The sequence below is a fragment of the Lacerta agilis genome, chromosome 10, assembly GCF_009819535.1.
Source record: "Lacerta agilis isolate rLacAgi1 chromosome 10, rLacAgi1.pri, whole genome shotgun sequence".
Classification (NCBI taxonomy): Eukaryota; Metazoa; Chordata; class Lepidosauria; order Squamata; family Lacertidae; genus Lacerta; species Lacerta agilis.
The window spans coordinates 20,119,379-20,137,981 of NC_046321.1; the positions used below are offsets into that span (position 1 = coordinate 20,119,379).

Genomic DNA, 18,603 nt, shown 5'->3' on the forward strand with positions numbered 1-18,603 from the left:
CAACATGCTGATTTTATTGTAGTTATTACATTTATATACAGTCATACCTCTGGTTGCAAACGGGAGCCCCGTTTGCAACATGAGCAGCACGCAACCTGAAGCGCCGCGTCTGCGCATGTGCGTGACGCGATTCGGTGCTTCTGCGCATGCGCGAACCCGGAAGTAACCCATTGACGAACACACCACACAGCGTTCGTATCTAGAGGTATGACTGTACTGCCATCTAACATGGTTGCTTTAGCCGAGATTCCTGCATTGCAGAGGGTTGGACTAGATGACCCTCACGGTCCCTTCAAACTCTACAGTTCTGTGATCAATTAAGGTTGCATGTACTCCATATATTTAAAGCATAAGTCCTCGAAGCATCCTGAGAGCTGTAGTTTACCATTTACCGATCTGTAATTCCCAGCACCCTTAAACTACAGTTCCCAAGGTTCTTTTTTGAGGGGCGGGGTTGCTTTAAATGTGCAGTGTGCTTTAATCCACTGGGTAATTTAACAGATTATTTTAATAATAATAAACTATAAATACATATCAGCATCCCCAAAACTCTGCAAAGGCATATGCTTTCCTTTGTGCATTGCTGGGAAGAGTTTTCCATCAAACAAGCTTGCCTCTAGTATTTGAGGTGGTACAGGCTACAACACACAAGTTTACCACCTCAGTGGGAATTCAACCACCACAACTGTCTCTGCCTGTGCCGTGAGAGGAGAGTGGGAAGCAGGGCCCAGGGTTACAGATGTTTATTGTATCACCAATACTGAAAATCACACGTTGTATAATTAGCACAAACCTGAAACTGAAAAACACCCTTTAGGTTGCTAATCAGGGTAGGCTCTCTCGCTCTCCCCTGCTCATTCCCAGCAGCATCAATTTTAATTCCATACCTGCTCTTAGAACACCTGCCACAACAATACATCTTTAATATTTCATCTACAACTCAGGTGCCACTACAACACGTTGACATGTTGCTCTATTTTTTAAACAACTTCCAAATTAAGTTCTACAGTTGCAAAACGTCAAGTCGTCATGGAGTCAGACACCTGCAACCCCAGAAGCCTTAAGATTCTGGGGAACAATATTGATATGGGCCGGAGTGACACCCACAGTTTAGACAAACTTGGACAAACTTATCTGGCCTGAAATGAACACGGCATCATACTCTTACTGCAAACTCCTACCGGTATCTATGCATAACTACCTAGAGGCAAATCCCATAGAGTTCGATGAGACTCACTCCCAGATACCGGTAAGTATCTCAGAGTATTCCCCTAAAACACATCAGCACCACAGCCCTGGATGAGGCCAATGGCTCAATTAACCCAACATCCTGCTCTCACAGTCGCCAACCAAAGGACTGTGGGACTGGGAAGCATGTCATATTCCTTTAAAAAAACAACAAAATCAGACTCATGATTGTGGCAGTAATTATAAACTTAAGTGAGCATGTTCTAAGTATTCAACAGACAGATTGAAAACAATAACTAGCCATGACCAAAGTTTGAAACCATCATTTACCATAAATAATTGCACTGAACAGGGCTCGAAGGGATACTGACATACCAAGTTTTATTGTGTTCCCTCAATTCTCAAAGAAAATTGTAGAATCCTAGAACTGTAGAGCTGAAGGGGGCTCCAATGGTCATCTAGTCCAACCCCCTGCAATGCTGGAATCGTGACCAAAGAACCCATGACAGATGGCCATCCAACATCTGCTTTAAAATTCCTAATAAAGGAGATACCGTATTATATTTTATTCTTCATCTTTCCTGTGGCATTGTTCAATATTGACTTCTGACTCTCACCAACAAACAGGTGCTGTTAGTATTAAGGATATTATCAGGATTACAGCCATCCCTCTAGCAGGACTCTAGACCCAGGCCCAAAACAGGGTTCCTCCAAATCTGAAGGAATGGAGGCAGTGAACAACTAGCAGACAACTAATTCTGGTCACATTCATACCATACATTTAAAGCACGTGTCCGACTCTTCGTGACCCCATGGACCAGAGCACGCCAGGCACGCCTATCCTTCACTGCCTCTCGCAGTTTGGCCAAACTCATGTTAGTAGCTTTGAGAACACTGTCCAACCATCTCATCCTCTGTCGTCCCCTTCTCCTTGTGCCCTCCATCTTTCCCAACATCAGGGTCTTTTCTAGTGAGTCTTCTCTTCTCATGAGGTGGCCAAAGTACTGGAGCCTCAACTTCAGGATCTGTCCTTCCAGTGAGCACTCAGGGCTGATTTCCTTAAGGGTGAATAAGTTTGATCTTCTTGCAGTCCATGGGACTCTCAAGAGTCTCCTCCAGCACCATAATTCAAAAGCATCAATTCTTCGGCGATCAGCCTTCTTTATGGTCCAGCTCTCACTTCCGTACATTACTACTGGGAAAACCATAGCTTTAACTACACGGACCTTTGTCGGCAAGGTGATGTCTTTGCTTTTTAAGATGCTGTCTAGGCTTAAAGCACATGGCGTCTCCCAAAAAAAAATCCTGGGAACTATAGTTTGTTGAGGGTGCTGGAAAGTGGTTGCTCTGTGACAGGTTCCATGAGTCTCTGAGGTGTTTTAAATGTATGGTGGTGGTGTGGCCTCCCTGAGTCTGAACAAAACACGTTCCCAACTCCTCAAAATCAAGTGCAAGAGTCAAAACACGCATTCAGACTTCAGATGGAGAGTGAAGTTGTAAATGCATAAGCCAAGATTCCCAGCTTGACCCCTGCACCCCAAACTTTAAATGCAGACCTGCGCCCTGAAAATTCACACTTACGGTGACATTCAACTAAGTTTTACTCAGTCCAAATATAAATCACTGCATGAAAGTGGCCGCTTCCAGTAGTATCTAAAATATAGTTCCACAATATCCAATTCATGTCACAGCACAATAATCAAGCCTCCACATGATGAAATGGTAAAAGGTCTTTTTACAGCCTGACTTATCTCAAGACAGCACAGAAATCAAGGACTCAAAATGTGTACAGTACGTATTTTCTTCAATGCCTTCTTCCCAGACATATACAGTATTTTCCTATTATTGCCATCCACCATTGGCCTTTCAGCGTTGTTGCTTTCAAGACTTCCTCTTTCCATATGAATCATTTCCTCCCTAGTGCCTAGTTCAGCATCAGGGTTTTGCACACCAAATCCTTTTGCATTATTTGTCTGTATTTCCAGTGCTTTTGCCCTGATAAGAAATTTGTGCATTGGATTCCTTTCTTTCTTTCCATTTCTTCTACATTCCATCATGGACAAATACACACAGTTATAGAGGAGTCTTCCTCAACTGGCATCCAGTTCATTGCTATGGATTATGATGTTCTTTCAGATTAGGTAGTTAAGGGAATGGAACAGATTTCCCTTCTATGCTTTTTTAGCACAACAAAAAAAGAGCAAAGGTTTTACTAAGCTAGCCTGGGCAATCTTACACAGGAACAGCCAAGACTAAAAAGTCACTAGAGCTGCAATCATGTATATATAGACTAGCTAAGAGAATGCAAATTATCACTGAAGGGTAGGGTATAAATGTCAGCAGTAAAGGCTCCTTGGTACAGAAGGCTGCAATTACTGACACTCCCTCCCAATAATCCCACATTTCCCTGTTCTCATCTCATCTCTCTGCTCTCGATGCCACTTGCTGAACCGCCTGTTATTTCTTGCAAGGGAGTCCGCGACTTGACATTGGCTCTACTTCGCCAATGTCACAATGAACCTTGCAACCTTTGGACCACATTGTTGATTACGGTCAAAGCCTTCAGTACTGAATTGTGAAGTCCAAAACTACACAGAGAAAACTACACAGACTTCTGCAAAACTCAAAAGATGTTGCCAATGCATGTTGGGCTTCCAAAATGGCACTTTTTGGTTGCAGAAGCATTTGATTGAGCACTTGAGTCTTCCGTGCACTGCTCTAGTTCGCCAGAAGCGGCTTAGTCATATTGGCCACATGACCCGAAAGCTGTCTGCGCCGGCTCCCTTAGCCAGTAAAGCAAGATGAGCGCCGCCACCCCAGAGTCATCCGCGACTGGACCCAACGGTCAGGGATCCCTTTACCTTTAGGGTGAGGCAACCCTTTCTGTTTACAGGAAGATATTTTAAATGGCTTTGGCGCTTTATTGTTTCTCTCCCCGTGTTCTTCACAACAATACTATTTTCTTTTTTTCTCCCTCTTTTTTTTAATCGTTTATTTATCAGATATGCAATGTTTGGCAAAAGTATACAATAAACGTTCCAGATACAAATAATAATAAAAAACAATTACAATTGCTATATTTGCTTAATTTTGTTATTACCCCTAACCAGTATCCAATTCTATACCCTTATAGAACACAACAAATGAATCCATAATAGTTTAAGTAATATAAACCAAAAATAACATATCATTAAACGGAAAGGAAAACATAAAAAAAGAAAAGGAAGGGGGGGAAAAGAAACAACCCCCCAGAACACCCCCTAATTAAAAAAAACAATACCAACGAATTTCCCAAACCCATCCGACTTCCTATCAAGCCCAACCATATGATTCTCTCTTACTTATGAGTGTATTTCAACATATCCACCTATCTTCATGTATGTCTTTATTACACTGCAATATCAACCGGTACCCAATTTTCAATTCATATCCTTCTTTCTACTTCCAAGGCTACTGAAAAGCTGGCTTAAGTATCCGACCCCTACTATATTTCTGAACATATATTATATATCTAACCCAATTTTGTTGAAACAATACTGTTTTCTAGCATTCACAATACAGTAGATACATATAGCACAACGCAAGGGAAGTCTGGGACAGCAAGCCAGCACATGCAGCAATACTGGAGCAGTGTTTGCATGCATGCACGCACACCCCCTCCCCAACAGTGTTTCCTTGTCTAGCCTTGCCTAGGATTGAATCTGGGATATTTCTGCTCTACCACTGAGCTAAGGCCTTTCTCTAGCAGTGTTTCTTCTACCAAAGGCTTGTTTTTCTGCTGTGGATTTTTGCCTTCAGGGAGTTGTGAATGAGTAAAACTTTCCAGCTGCTGACGGAGAAAGCAAGCAGGGATGGCCAGAGTCTGGCATTCGCACACAATGGAATCTCACATCTGGAGCGCCAGCAGGAGCCAGGTTACTTGTGCTTGCTCACTCTGTGAAAGGGTCTTTTGTTACTTGTGGGGCATGACTTATGAATGCAGCGTTTTCTACATCTGGTAGTGGTGGTCTTTGTTTTTATACAGGAAGGGTTAGGGGGAATTTAAAGAGCATGTTTCGTTCTCCAGTTGTTTAACCAAGGAGGTTGGGTTCCACAAATCCCACCAAAGAAGAGAAGCAGAAGGAACACAGTCATAACAAACATGGGTCTTTATCCCCGGATCTTCTGTGCTACTTCCCTCCCCCCAACTTTTTTCAAATGGTGCAAGATGGAAATAAAATTTCACATTTCATACAGTTCTCAAAGAAAGCCTCCTTTTGAAATAAATAAATACTGATATACAATGGTACCTTGGAAGTCGAACGGAATCTGTTCCGGAAGTCCATTCGACTTCCAAAACTTTTGGAAACCAAGGCTCCTGAAGCCAAATGGAAGCTGCGTCGGACATTCGGGTTCTAAAGAACGTTTGCAAACCGGAACATTCACTTCCGGGTTTGCAATTTTATATTTGCCTTTTTATCCATCTCTCTCTCTCTCTCTCTCTCTCTCTCTGGTTCAACATTTTCTTGCATTATTTTACCCCCACCAATACATGGCAAAGGGCGCCACAGTTCAAGAAGGATACTGACAAGCTGGAACGTGTCCAGAAGAGGGCAACCAAAATGGTCAAAGGCCTGGAAACAAGGCCTTATGAGGAATGGCTTAGGGAGCTGGGTATGTTTAGCCTGGAGAAGAGAAGGTTAAGGGGTGATATGATAGCCATGTTCAAATATATCAAAGGATGTCATATAGAGGAGGGAGAAAGCTTGTTTTCTGCTGCTCCAGAGAAGCGGACACGGAGCAATGGATTCAAACTACAAGAAAGAAGATTCCACCTAAACATTAGGAAGAACTTCCTGACAGTAAGAGCTGTTCCACAGTGGAATTTGCTGCCAAGGAGTGTGGTGGAGTCTCCTTCTTTGGAGGTCTTTAAGTGGAGGCTTGACAGCCATCTGTCAGGAATGCTTTGATGGTGTTTCCTGCTTGGCAGGGGGTTGGACTGGATGGCCCTTGTGGTCTCTTCCAACTCTATGATTCTATGACTCAACTTTTCAATAAAAAATATTATCCTGTTGTCTACCTACCCTAACTAGATTAGCTTAAAATTTACCATTCCCAAATGCTTAAAATCCAGCCATATGATATCAAGATCCTTCCCCCTCCCCTTCAAATTACGACAAATTGTTACATGGGCATCAGTTTGAAAAGAAATAACCGTTTCTCTGTCATCCAGTAAAGCTAAATCTTTCCCACAACCAAACATAACTGGCTGGCTTTCCGTAACCAAACATAACGAATGGATCTGCTAACAATTAACATCCTGTTATAGACTATATATGAAAACCAACCACCTCTTTGGAGCAACTGCCACCAGTCCCTCCATGCAGAAAGTCTGCGTTCAAACTGCTGGGATTACAAACACAGCTGTAAGGGGAAACGGCAAGGCAGACACAACATGTGATAGAGAAAGGAAACTTTAGCTATTGGAAACTGGACAAAGAAACACAACCGATACAGGTAACCAGCTGAGTCGGATAGAATTAACCTCAAGATGAGAGAAGCAGATGTTCCTCAGAAAGACTGCCACATTGCTCTAGGTATGGTTTTGTTTGAAATGAAACAATATGACCGCACCAATTTTCACTCTCTTCCCCAAGCCTTCTAAGAGCACCTCAGTGGGAAATGGTTGTTTCCAGCACTGGATTTCATGCCCATAGGAACACAAGAAGGTATCGGGTGCCAAGTCAGGTCATTGGCCAACTCAGCTCAGCACCGCCTACAGCTTGAAAGTCTGGAGTCTTTCCCAAAACGCCCTATATATGCATGAAAAGAGGTTGCTCCACCAGTGGGTGATGGGCCTTTAAAATTAAACAAAGCCATCATTTTAGTCATGGCATTAGACATCCTCAAGGGCAGAGGGCAGCATGCTGGCAGTCCTGTCTGAAATGAAACTTGGCCCCAAATTCAAAGAAAATCTTGAAACAAATGTATACTCCGAAGCTTCTGCCACATTAAAAATAGACAACATAAATTCACCCTCAGTGAGGATTTGACAGGGGAGTTTCCACCCTCTGCCTTTCTGTTCCTCCTAGCTTCAGAACCATTAGCCATACGCCTCAAAACGCCACCAAATTGGGAGTCCAGACTGAAAAACAGTACTATATGATCAGACTATCCGCTGATGGTTTCGTGGTTATGACCCACTGAGGAGACAGCAAGAAGGTTTTGAAGGACTTCTTGAAAAACCTGGATTTTGTTAACGATACAGAGGTCAGCTGCAAGCAAGTCCCAGAGTTTTGGGGTTATTATTGATTGATTTTATTACCTACCCTTCTTGTGGAACGGTGTGGAGGGTGGGGGTGATTAACAAAAATCCATCCTCCTGGCAAACTGGGAATAATATCCTCTCACTAATGCAATTTAGGACATTCCACACCTTTCCTCAGCAGGGTTTCTTTCTTTTTTTTTTCCTTTGAGAAAAATAAGTGGCTCACGTAAATGTAAACTAAGCTTCAATAATAAAGGAAACTAACAGAACGACATAATGAGAGAAACTAAATACAACAACATGAGGCAAGTCTGAGGCAAGAAAACAAGACGCAGTTGGTCCCTCTTACCAGGCATAGGCAAACTCGGCCCTCCAGATGTTTTGAGACTGCAGTTCCTATCATCCCTGACCACTGGTCCTGTTAGCTAGGGATGATGGGAGTTGCAGTCCCAAAACATCTGGAGAGCCAAGTTTGCCTATGCCTACTCTTAACTGACATTCTTAATGGAACACATTGAAGGGAGGGGCCAGTTCCACAGCAGAACACACAAGCCCCACCCACCATATGCAAAAATTCTACTGATCAAATTAAGCTCCAGTGTTTTCCTTACAACCCTAAGGTTCCCTAAGGGCAACCATATGATTTATTTGGGGGGAGAGGGTTATTGGGTTGTTGTTTTTATTTTGATTATATATTTGGTGGTTTTAAATTTTGATTTTGTTCTGTGAACTGCCCTGAGACCTCCAGGTATAGGGCGGTATATAAATTCAATAATCACGATGATGGTTTTAGTGCCTAGACAAGGCCTTCTGGCCAAAGAAATTGTGTACTCCTGTTCAAGAGAAGAGGGAAATGGAGGAAGCTGTTGCTGAGTGGTAGAGCACCTGGTTCCCATAAGTAGAAGGCCCCAGATTCAGTTCCTGCCATCTCAGTTTCAATCCCTGGTAGGACTGGGGAAAACCCTACTTGTGATCCTGCAGACCTGCTGCTGCTGCTGCCATCAAGTCCTGACAATACTGACCTCTATAAACCAGTGGCCTGACTGAGCGTAAGGCGGCTTCCTATGTTCTTAATTGGGTTTTTTTGGTTTGTTTTTTGAATGGCTTCTTAAATATCCAACTCAGCTTAAACCCTGTTAGTGCTAAACACTGATCAATGAACGTGGAAGGCCAAAGGCGACTGCAACTTATTCCAATGCTGCTGCTTCTCCTTTGTTGTTATCAGAGGTGTGTCTGTGGCTAGTTAACACAAAAGAGGAATTACCAGAACTGGGGATTGCATCCAACAGAATTATCCAATTAGAGGAAGTAATCTTTTCAACAGGACTTCCTTTCCTTCTCCTCTCCCCCCATATCTGGGGTTCAATTCAACTCTCTACAGCAGATAAGTAGAGGATGGTAAACCACTGAGCTAATGCAATGACTTCATTCAAGAAGTCACCACATCAGTTTTAGTTCCGTCTCTGGGAACCCCTGAAAAAGTCATCTGTTTCCCTGGCAAAGGAAGGGATAGGATAGTGGGAACCACCTTGACTTTGAGTGCTGCATTAACCTACTTTCATTTGTGAGTCATCCCAGAGCAGATCTGAAAAAGACAGCCAAAGAGGTCACCCAGAAAATTCCCAGCAACGAAAGGGGACGTCTTCTGAAAACTGCCAATTGAGTTAAGATTTATTAACAGATAAAGGCAATGAGTTAGCATCTGGGTTTGCCCATGACTGTTATGCAGGAGTGCTTCTCTATCCGCATGCTAGGATGGAACTGGGTGCTCATCCTGCCATAGACAGAGTCACACTCCCCCTGAGGGAACAGGTACATAGTCTGGGTTGTTTCTTGATCCATCTCTGTCTCTGGAGGCCTATTTCCAGCTGTTCCTGAATGAATGCTACCCATGAAGATGGTCTCAAAATTACAGTTCTCAGAAATGGTGACCAACCCTTCTTGGTTTCAGTTCTGGCTAACACAAGCACATACCCTGCTCAATGTACAGTGGTCCTTGGTTTACAAACTTAATCTGTTCCGGAAGTCCGATCTTAAACCAAAGCGTTCTTAAACCAAGGTGTGCTTTCCCATAGCAGCGGGGGACTCAATTCACAAATGGAACACACTCAACAGGAAGTGAAACATGTTCTTATTCCAAGGCAAAGTTCACAAACCAAAACACCTACTTCCAGGTTTACAGCGTTCTTAATCCAAGTTGTTCATAAACTAAGCTGTTCTTAAACCAAGCTATCACTGTACGGGCATTACGAAAGATGCTACAGCAGTGCTTTGGGGAGCCTTCAGAGCCACAACCCTAGGATGAATCAAGGGGGATAAAGGTTCATTATCGCAAAACCTGTTTTTGACGTTTTGTTTTGTTTTAATGTGGCACCAGGCCAACTGGCAGGCCAACTCTGCATTACAAAGATGTCTGCAAACATAATGTGAAGGCTGGCAACATCAACCTGCCACATGGGAACCCCTTGCAGATGACCGCAGTGCCTGCAGACAGACAGTCAAGTCATCTATCCGTAGCAGTGACCAGAGGAGAAATGACCACTGGGGGGAGTGCAGACAGAAGAAACGCCATGGTGCATCTGCCCCAGCTGCAACCAAACATGTCTCTTCCATATTGGCCTCTACAGCCACAGCAGGCGCTGCAACCTTCTGACAGCTTGACTTCACCCCCCCCCCCTTAAAAAAAAAAGGCACACAGTAGTTGTTTCTTATGTTCTGGACTTCAACCTTATTCACTCATCAGGTCTCCAAATGGAGAGGGACTAGGATCACCCCCTTTCATTCCCAGCACATACACACACAGGCAAGAAACACAGCTGTGTCCACCACCCTGACAACTTCTGTACTGTACTTCAGCAAAGGGGGACTGGCTGAATTTGCATCTTCACAAAGGGCTCCAGATCACGTGGAGGAGCCTACAGTCAGCCCCTGCCTCAAACACACAGTGGTTGCAGGAAGAAACCAGTGGAGGATCATCAGAACTGGGGACAGCACCCCACTCCTGTGTTAGCTCTTCATATGGAGAGGGACAGTGTTAGAGCATTTTCCTTGCAGGCAGAAGGTCCCAGGTTCATTCCCCGGCATTTCCAGGTAGGGCTGGGAATGTCCCCTACCTGAAACCCCGGCAAGTCGCTGCCAGTCAGACAATACTGAGCTAGATAGTCTGGTTATATAAATATCTGCAATAAATAAGGTGGCTAATTTGGAGATTATCAGGAAAGACATGTTAATTTCCTGCAAAGCAATGTAGACGCATGTCTCATTCCCCTAAATTTCAACATGGGAGTCGTTTGTTGTTGTTTTTCAGTGTGCGTATTTAAAAAAAAAACAAAACAAAACCTGAGCTGTGTGCAAAAAAGGGGGCAAGGCCACAAACCAGATTCTCAACAGCAGCTTCAGAAAGACATAGAAAAGCCACTCACTAGATAAGATCTACAGATAAACCTCACCTTATTGCAGGGCTGAACATTTTCATTAGGAAACAGGAAAGCAAAGTCAAAGCAAGTGGGTGTTTAGACTTCGCTGCTCTTTCCAAGTAATTTATCTGAAGAGAGATAAGGGAAGCTCAAAGTTTCCCCAGCTCATCCCCAAGAATGATCTCAACTCTGAACTTTAGGTGAAAAAAAGCAGCAAGGAAAGCCATGTGGCCTGCTGGAATCTGAACCATGGACCCTCATCCCAATTACGTACACTCCTCTGACCAAAATACAGAGTTTGTTTTCCTCCCACTGTTTTCTCCAAGTAGCTCAGAGTGATGCATATAATCCTCTTCCTTTCTTTTATTATTACACCAACCCTGAAAGGTAGGTCAGGTCGAGCGAGGTTTATGTGTGGGTCCCAAGATTACTATGCAACCATCGTGTATACCTAATACTGTAATAATAATCTTATTATTTGTACCCTGCCCACCTATACAAGAAGTATATTATGTTCCCCTGTGGGGGTAGCCTGCTGATGGGACGGCCGGTAATGCTGGAGTCCTGCTCCCACCGTGCCGTGAAAAAGGTCCGCTGGCCACGATCTGAAGGTTTAGCTTGTGAGTTTGGATTGTTGTTGCCTCGGAAGTTCTCTGTGAGCGTCTGTGAGTTCCAAAATGTTCCGGAAAATAAGAAGAACTAAACTAAATGGTGGCCAAAAACTAGACGGCCAAATAAAAGGTTTTTTAAAACGAAAATGAAATAAATATAACTGAGACTGCAGTCTGGTGAAGAAGCCTACCGCTACCCTGCGTGGTTGGTTTCAGTTTCTCTTTCTCTCTATGCTTGCCACGCAACGATGATCTTGCTCGGCTTGCCTCGCGCTTTCTCCACACCACAACAGGGAGCGGCCGCTATTTATTAAAGGGTCAACCAACGTCATAACAAGCATAACAACCAATTACAGTCCTGTTACCGTGCTAGGTTTAGGTGGGAAGAAGACTAATGACCGTTACCTTATTTAAAGTTAGAGCCCCTTTTTTACCCGCGGAAGGATCCATGCAGTGAGCTGCCTGTCGGATCCTTTTTACCCTTCCTTCCAAGGGCGGAAGGATATTATGAAGTAAACATAAATAAACATAAATAACCAGGTGCAAAGGCAGCTGTGAAACATATTTCCACATTCCCCCATTTGTCATTCCATCTTAAACTTTTGCTCCTTTGACACAAAAATTGTTTGATATACAAATACCAGAAACAAACATGAATGCAACGCAGCAGTCCAAAGATAAACCAAAAAAGGATGGGAAGATAAATACTGTGTTGGCCATGTGCCAAAGAATGAGGAGAATACAGCTGCGAGAATACTGCTTGCCAAAAATTGGAAAACACGGGACATACTGAAGATAGAGGAATGGCAAATGAAGATGATGGAATATATGGAACCGGCCGAAATGACTGGACAAATACGTGACCAGAAGGAGGAGATGATAGAGCAAGATTGGAGCAAATTTAAAGTGTATTAAAAAAAATATTGTAATATTTGTTAAAGAGGAAAGTTTTTGGAAGAAATTGAGACTTAGGTGGGTATTTAGAATAGGAATTAATCAGAAATTAGATAGCAAAGTTAGATGATGATAGAGAAAGAACGTAAATTAGAGGATTATAAATAAGAATGTTTAAAATGATTTGGAAGACGGCTAAAGGTGTATTATAATGAAATCAGCAAAGAGGGATTAGAGGAAGTCATGAAACAAAGTGAGAAAGAATAAGAGTTTTTATGTTTTTAGAAATAAGATGTATTTTTCTTGTTATAGAAAATAAGTTTTAATTGTTTCAATATGTGAAAATCAATAAAAAATTTATTGGGGGGAAAAGAATAAGGAGCTAAAATAATTCACCCTTGTACCATCTCAAATGGTATACTCCTTTCTTATGGTGCAACTGGACAAATTGGCAGGGGATTCACAACCTAACCTTTCCGGTCTCGTTTCATTTGTAAAGCTAAAAGCAGCCACAGGGCGTGGGTAAAATAGACAAGAGGCCAGCCTAGTCTTGCCTTTCTCCTCATGCAACAGGTGAACTGGCTGTCTCTTTAGTTATCTGTTTTGTTAAAACAGGTTTTTGTACAAGTCCATCTTCTATATGGCAAAAAAATGGAAAAATTGTATTAACTTACATATTTAATTTTAAGATTTGTGTACTGGTGGTCATTGTATCTGCAATGTAAACTGATGGTGGTCTACTATTATTGTTTGTATATTATTTTTTTGGCTTGTTTTCCTTCTCTTATTTAATTTTATCTTTTTTTCTCCTTTCCTTGTTAAATCTGCAAATAGAAAAATTATTTTTAAAATGTATAAATGGAAAGATTATCACAGTCAAGTTATATTGGCTAGTTTGCTAAATTCCTCCTCGGTTCTCCTACAACATTACACCTCTTTAAAAGGAAATAAAAAACACAATGTACCTCTCCTACAAACTGCAGAACAGCAGGTTTGCTTGAGAAGAGGGCGGATAAAAACCACAACACAAGGAAGAGGTTGACTCAAATGCTCAGGTGAGCTGTTGACATTTCAAAGTTCCTGGTTAGAGTAACCTGCCTTTTAAATTGGCCTGCAAGCAATGAAGCAACAGACATTTCCATCCCTGTCAATATATTGACATTGGTTGACCAACTTAAGTGGTACAGTAAAGGATCAACATTGTAAAAGATAACAGGGTTTAAAGACAAGCTTTATTTTTCTTGCATAATCACAATTTTTTTAAAAAAGGAGGCGTGAGTATTGTCTCTATCGAACCTGCCAGTCGATAGGGTGTTGGGGAAGTCCCACTGAACTCAATGGGGATTACTTCTAAGTAGACGTGCACAGGATTGCTCTGTTCAGTTCTTGTCATCACAACTAACTTTGTTCCACTGGCTTCCATGAGGCACAGCAGTGACTAATTTTACCTGGATTCAAGCCAGTGTCTTGCGAAATGGCTGAAGCAGCTGTGCTTCATACCAGGTGTTTCATACTGCTTCCATCCCTATCCGAAGTTCCATTTGGAAAGCAGAGCCAGCAAATAGGCCCGATTTGTGGTTATCTGTCAATGCTGCCCCTCACTTTCTTTCTTCACTTTTGATTCACCTGTCAAGAGGAATTAGAAGAGTGGCTCTATTCAGAGAGACTTGCAAAGGCTCTTCAGGTTACCTTTCCAGAGGCTCGCAAATATGTGCAGCAGCTGCTGAGAAAACAAGGTGTCTATTCACCAAGGAGAAATGCTGGATTCTCTGGCACTTGAGAATCAGCTAAAGACAGAGTTTTAAAGTATTTCACATGAGCCAGTTGCCAGAGTTTTGGTGCATACTCAAATGTCCGGACTCCAGACACAGGAACCAAGATTGGTTTGTTGCAATAATAGCAACCAATAGCTCTTCCAACTCTGCAATTCTATGATTTTATTATGATCTAGTTGAGATTCCCGCATTGCAGGGGGTTGGAATAAATGACCCTCATGGTCCCTTCCAAATCTACAATTCTACAACGGCGTTTCCGTGTGCTCTGGCTTCCGTCGCGGTGTCCCATTGCCAGCCTAAAAGCGGAGATGAGAGCCGCACCCCATAGTCAAATTCGACTGGACTTGTCCAGGGGTCTTTACCTACAATTCTAATATATTATTATTATTATTATTATTATTATTATTATTATTATTATTATTCCAGTTGATAGTGAGAAAGAAGGTGAAGCCAAAATTCAGGGTCTTGTTTGGATTTTGTGGGTTTAAAAAACAACAACAACCACACAGAACAATTTTAGTTTTTGTATGTGACTTTTAAAAGTGTTAACAATCATACCATAGAGGAGTATCCTCAGGAATGAGATGCTGCATTTCTGCCAGGAGGGCAGAATGAGACATGCAGGGGAGGGAATACAATGTCAAGAATGGTGGCGCACAGGCTTTGCATCCTCTGCAATGTTGCCCTGAGGGCCGGTACTATAAATCCCTTTCAACAGAAGTGAATGTGGGGAGAAAGTAAAGGGATAACATGGGATGCATGCTGTAAGGACGTTCAGTGGTTGCTCATGAGAAATCAGCCGAACACCGAACTTCTAAAAACTAAGTTCTTTATTGTGCAGATATTTACAGTGGAGCAAAAGTTCAAACGTCCATCTCATCCCTCCGCAGAGTCCGGGAATGAACCCTTCCGGTTCTTGGTCCAGCAAAAGAGGCGCAGGATCCTGAACCCCCGCCTCCCCCTTCTACGTCTTTCCTGTCTGCGAACTCGGGGCACGGGAACCTGTCCCTGTTCCCCGCTTCCCCCTTGGTGCTCAGGCTCTGCGATCCCTTCACAGCCCCTGCGCCGACTTCCTGCCTCCAACTCCCCCTCCCCACTGGAGGAATGGTCTCTTCCTCCAGAGGAGGGGGATGATGAACTGGTGAACAAAGGGGGTGGTTCCCTGTACTGCAAACGATCCCGGGATGCTACCCGCCATGGGCAGGGGGGTTTCCTGACACATACTAAACATACCCTGGACATGTGAGCTTCATTCCCCTCCCAACTCCTCTCCAGAGTATCTCAAATCATAGCCGGTTTACCCCACAGAACTCACTGGGAACCAAGACAGCCGCTTATCTGCATAGTCTCATCCTGGGCCCCGTTCTAGGTCACACTAGCGCAAAGTGCCATAACATCAGTGCCGGATTTACATACAGTATACCGGTAAGCTAAACAAGCTATAGGTTAGGTGCCCCACTCTCTTGGGGGAGCCCGAAAAATTTAAAGGAAAAAAAAACTGGATGTACATTTCCAAAATATAAGATAAATAAAACAAATAAAATAAAACCTACATACAACAACAGTGTTTTGTGTTGTGTAGCCTCCTGCGATGTAAGCAATGGGCCCCGCCTGCTAGCCTGCTCCCTAAAATATCACTGGTTTGCTCATTTCTATATATAGGGTGCCTACATTCTGCATGGACTGGTTTCATGGCAACATGTGCAAATGGCTTTAGGTACCTATTAGGTCTGCAAATTACCACATAGCATATATTCAACACAAAAAAACAGCAACAATTTGTCATTGACAAAGGACAGCTGAACATATTAAGGGCTCCATTTCCTTCAGTAGCTTAGGGCCTCATCAAACCTAAATCCGGCCCTGCTAGTTGTTATTGGCTTCCCAATGCCCATCAACCCCAGCAGGTGGGCCATGGTACAAGATGATGGGAGTTGCAGTCCAACAACATCTGGAGAGCATCGCCATGGCTACCCTCCGCACAGAGGTGCATCTGGCTTCATCACTGTACCTCTTTCAGGAAATGCTAAAGAACCAACTCTTTACACACCTCAGATGTGTGTTTTCATGATCCACGATATTACTGTAACTGTAAGATTTAACCATCTTTAATTCTGGATTTTAAACTGTAAGCAGGGAAGGATGGGCAACAAATTTAATTTAATTTAATTAATAATAAAAACCCCTGTGCTAGCACCTGGCAAATATACCTGCCATGGATGCACTGAAAGAACGTCCTTGTGACAAAGCCCAGCTGAAATTAATTTCCATATACCCATTACAGATCACAAATTGAGCCAGCCACACTTCTAAAATGTTAAGTCTAGGACAGCACAGACTGGCATGCTGAGCTCCAAGAATTAATGCCATAAGCAGAGAAAGTGGTTGAACTTAATTGCCTCTTGACTGCTGAGCTGCACTGAGGCTATCACATCTAGAACCCCTTATTAGGTACTTTGGTTTAATTGCAATGGGGAGTGCCCATGCCATTGCCAAGTGCTGCCAGGAACGCTACTGTGTGAAGAGTGTAACCAGACTCTGCACTCCCACATCAACCACACAGGGTGCGTTCCTAGTACCCTATGCATGGCAAGTGTACCACATCCATCCAGTGCTTTATCAGCTGCACTGGCTCCCGGTGGAGTACAGGGTCAGGTTTAAGGTGCTGGTTTTGACCTTTAAAGCCCTATGTGGCTTAGGACCCTCGTACCTAAGGGACCGCCTCTGCTGGTATGTCCCGGGTAGGAACTTAAGGTCCTCAAATAATAACTTCTTGGAGTTCCCGAGCCACAAGGATGCTAGGTTGGCTTCAACTAGGGCCAGGGCCTTCTCAGTACTGGCCCCGACTTGGTGGAACGGTCTATCACAAGAGACCAGGGCCCTGCGAGATTTGGCATCTTTCCGCAGGGCCTGCAAGACGGAGCTGTTCCACCTGGCCTTTGGGTTGGTTTCAGTTTAACCCTGATGTTTCATTCTTTTGGCGTGATTGGTGGGCTACTTAAAAATGAGGCTGCAGTCTAAATTAAATTTTAAATTGTATTTTAATCTGTATTTTAATTGAATTGTTTTATTTTTTGTTGTGATTTTATTGGTGTTAGCCGCCCTGAGCCCGGTTTGGCGGGGAAGGGCGGGGTATAAATAAAAATTATTTTTTATTAATTATTATTATTATACCATCTGATGCCAAAAACTAAGATGAAGACCATCTTCTGTTGAAATCCCCAGGCTTGATACAAGGGTATGCTCGCTTTTGGGCAGCACGGATCTTGTCACCAGCAGAAATAAAGCGTAAACAATCAGGTCCAGGGAAACTTAGCCTCCTCTAATATTTTGTATACCCCTCACCCCAGGATATTGAGAGGTGGGTTGTTTTGTGCCAGAGAGGGAGGGAAATTCTCTCTGTGAAATGCAGGGAGACTTGTTGCTCTCTCAGACACCACACTAGTCTGGATGTGGAAATGCATTAGTATGGACATGAATATGAACTGTGCGTGCAGACAGTGCAACTTGGAGACTGTTTTTAAAATGTTATGTCCTCACAGTGGGTGGAGGCATTTTTTCCCTCTGACTTTTAAAAAAGTTGGTTCTCTCCCTAAGGAGGGAAAAATCATTCTGCACATTTCAAAATGCTTTCTCCTCAGATGTGTTTTCTTTCTAAAAAGAAAAAACTCAACTTTATACAGTGGGGAGGAACTTTGCACCATAGCTGTCAACTTTTCCCTTTTTTTAAAGGGAAATTCCCTTATTCCGAATAGGATTCCTCGCAAGAAAAGGGGAAAGTTGACAGCTATGCCATATGCTCCAAGTCATTCTTGCCTGAAGTGCCAAGCATTCTAAAAATAAAAGTGAGATGGTAACAGAAAAAGATACACACACCACCAACTTTGCTTGCTCAAATAGATCTCCTTTTTCTCCAGCAGTCTGGGGATAAAGTTGTACGTGTAGAGACTGAGTTTGGATAAAGTCACTGGTGCGCACTTTCCAGCAAGAGAAAAAACCTCCAACATCTGGCACAAAGCACTGATTATCTCTTACTTGCTTTCACGGCTACCATTGCAGAACCACCATAAATATTCTTTGGAGACATGGGCATTTACTTCCTTTTCAGCGGACAGGGCAAAGGGAACACCAGAAACCAGGTCTGCAAAAGTTCCAGAGCTTGGAATGCTGCCCAAAGAATGGGACCGTTATTGCAGTTCTCAGAAAGACTGCTATTTTCTTGCTGACAACTCTTAATAGGAAGCTCTTAATGTGCAGAAACAGGAAAGAGTCCAATCCAAAGTTTCGTAACAAGCACTTCTGAAGAAATAGGAATCACCACACTTAAACCACACACACACATATATTACATGCGGGTCCAAACAGGCCTTGTGGGCAGTAATTAGATTTGCACCAAGAAACACAGATAACCCTTCAAAGTATTTCCTCCTTGCGTCAGCGGCTCCTAATCCCCCCCCCCCCGCTGAAATTCC

The 18,603-nt window shown here is 43.1% G+C and overlaps 1 protein-coding gene across 2 annotated transcripts in view; it reads right to left on the bottom strand.

Moving 5' to 3' along the window:
* CREB3L2 (cAMP responsive element binding protein 3 like 2) overlaps positions 1 to 18,603 on the bottom strand; it is a 72,064-nt gene that overhangs the window by 52,788 nt on the left and 673 nt on the right. The gene's annotated exons all lie outside the window — the stretch shown is intronic.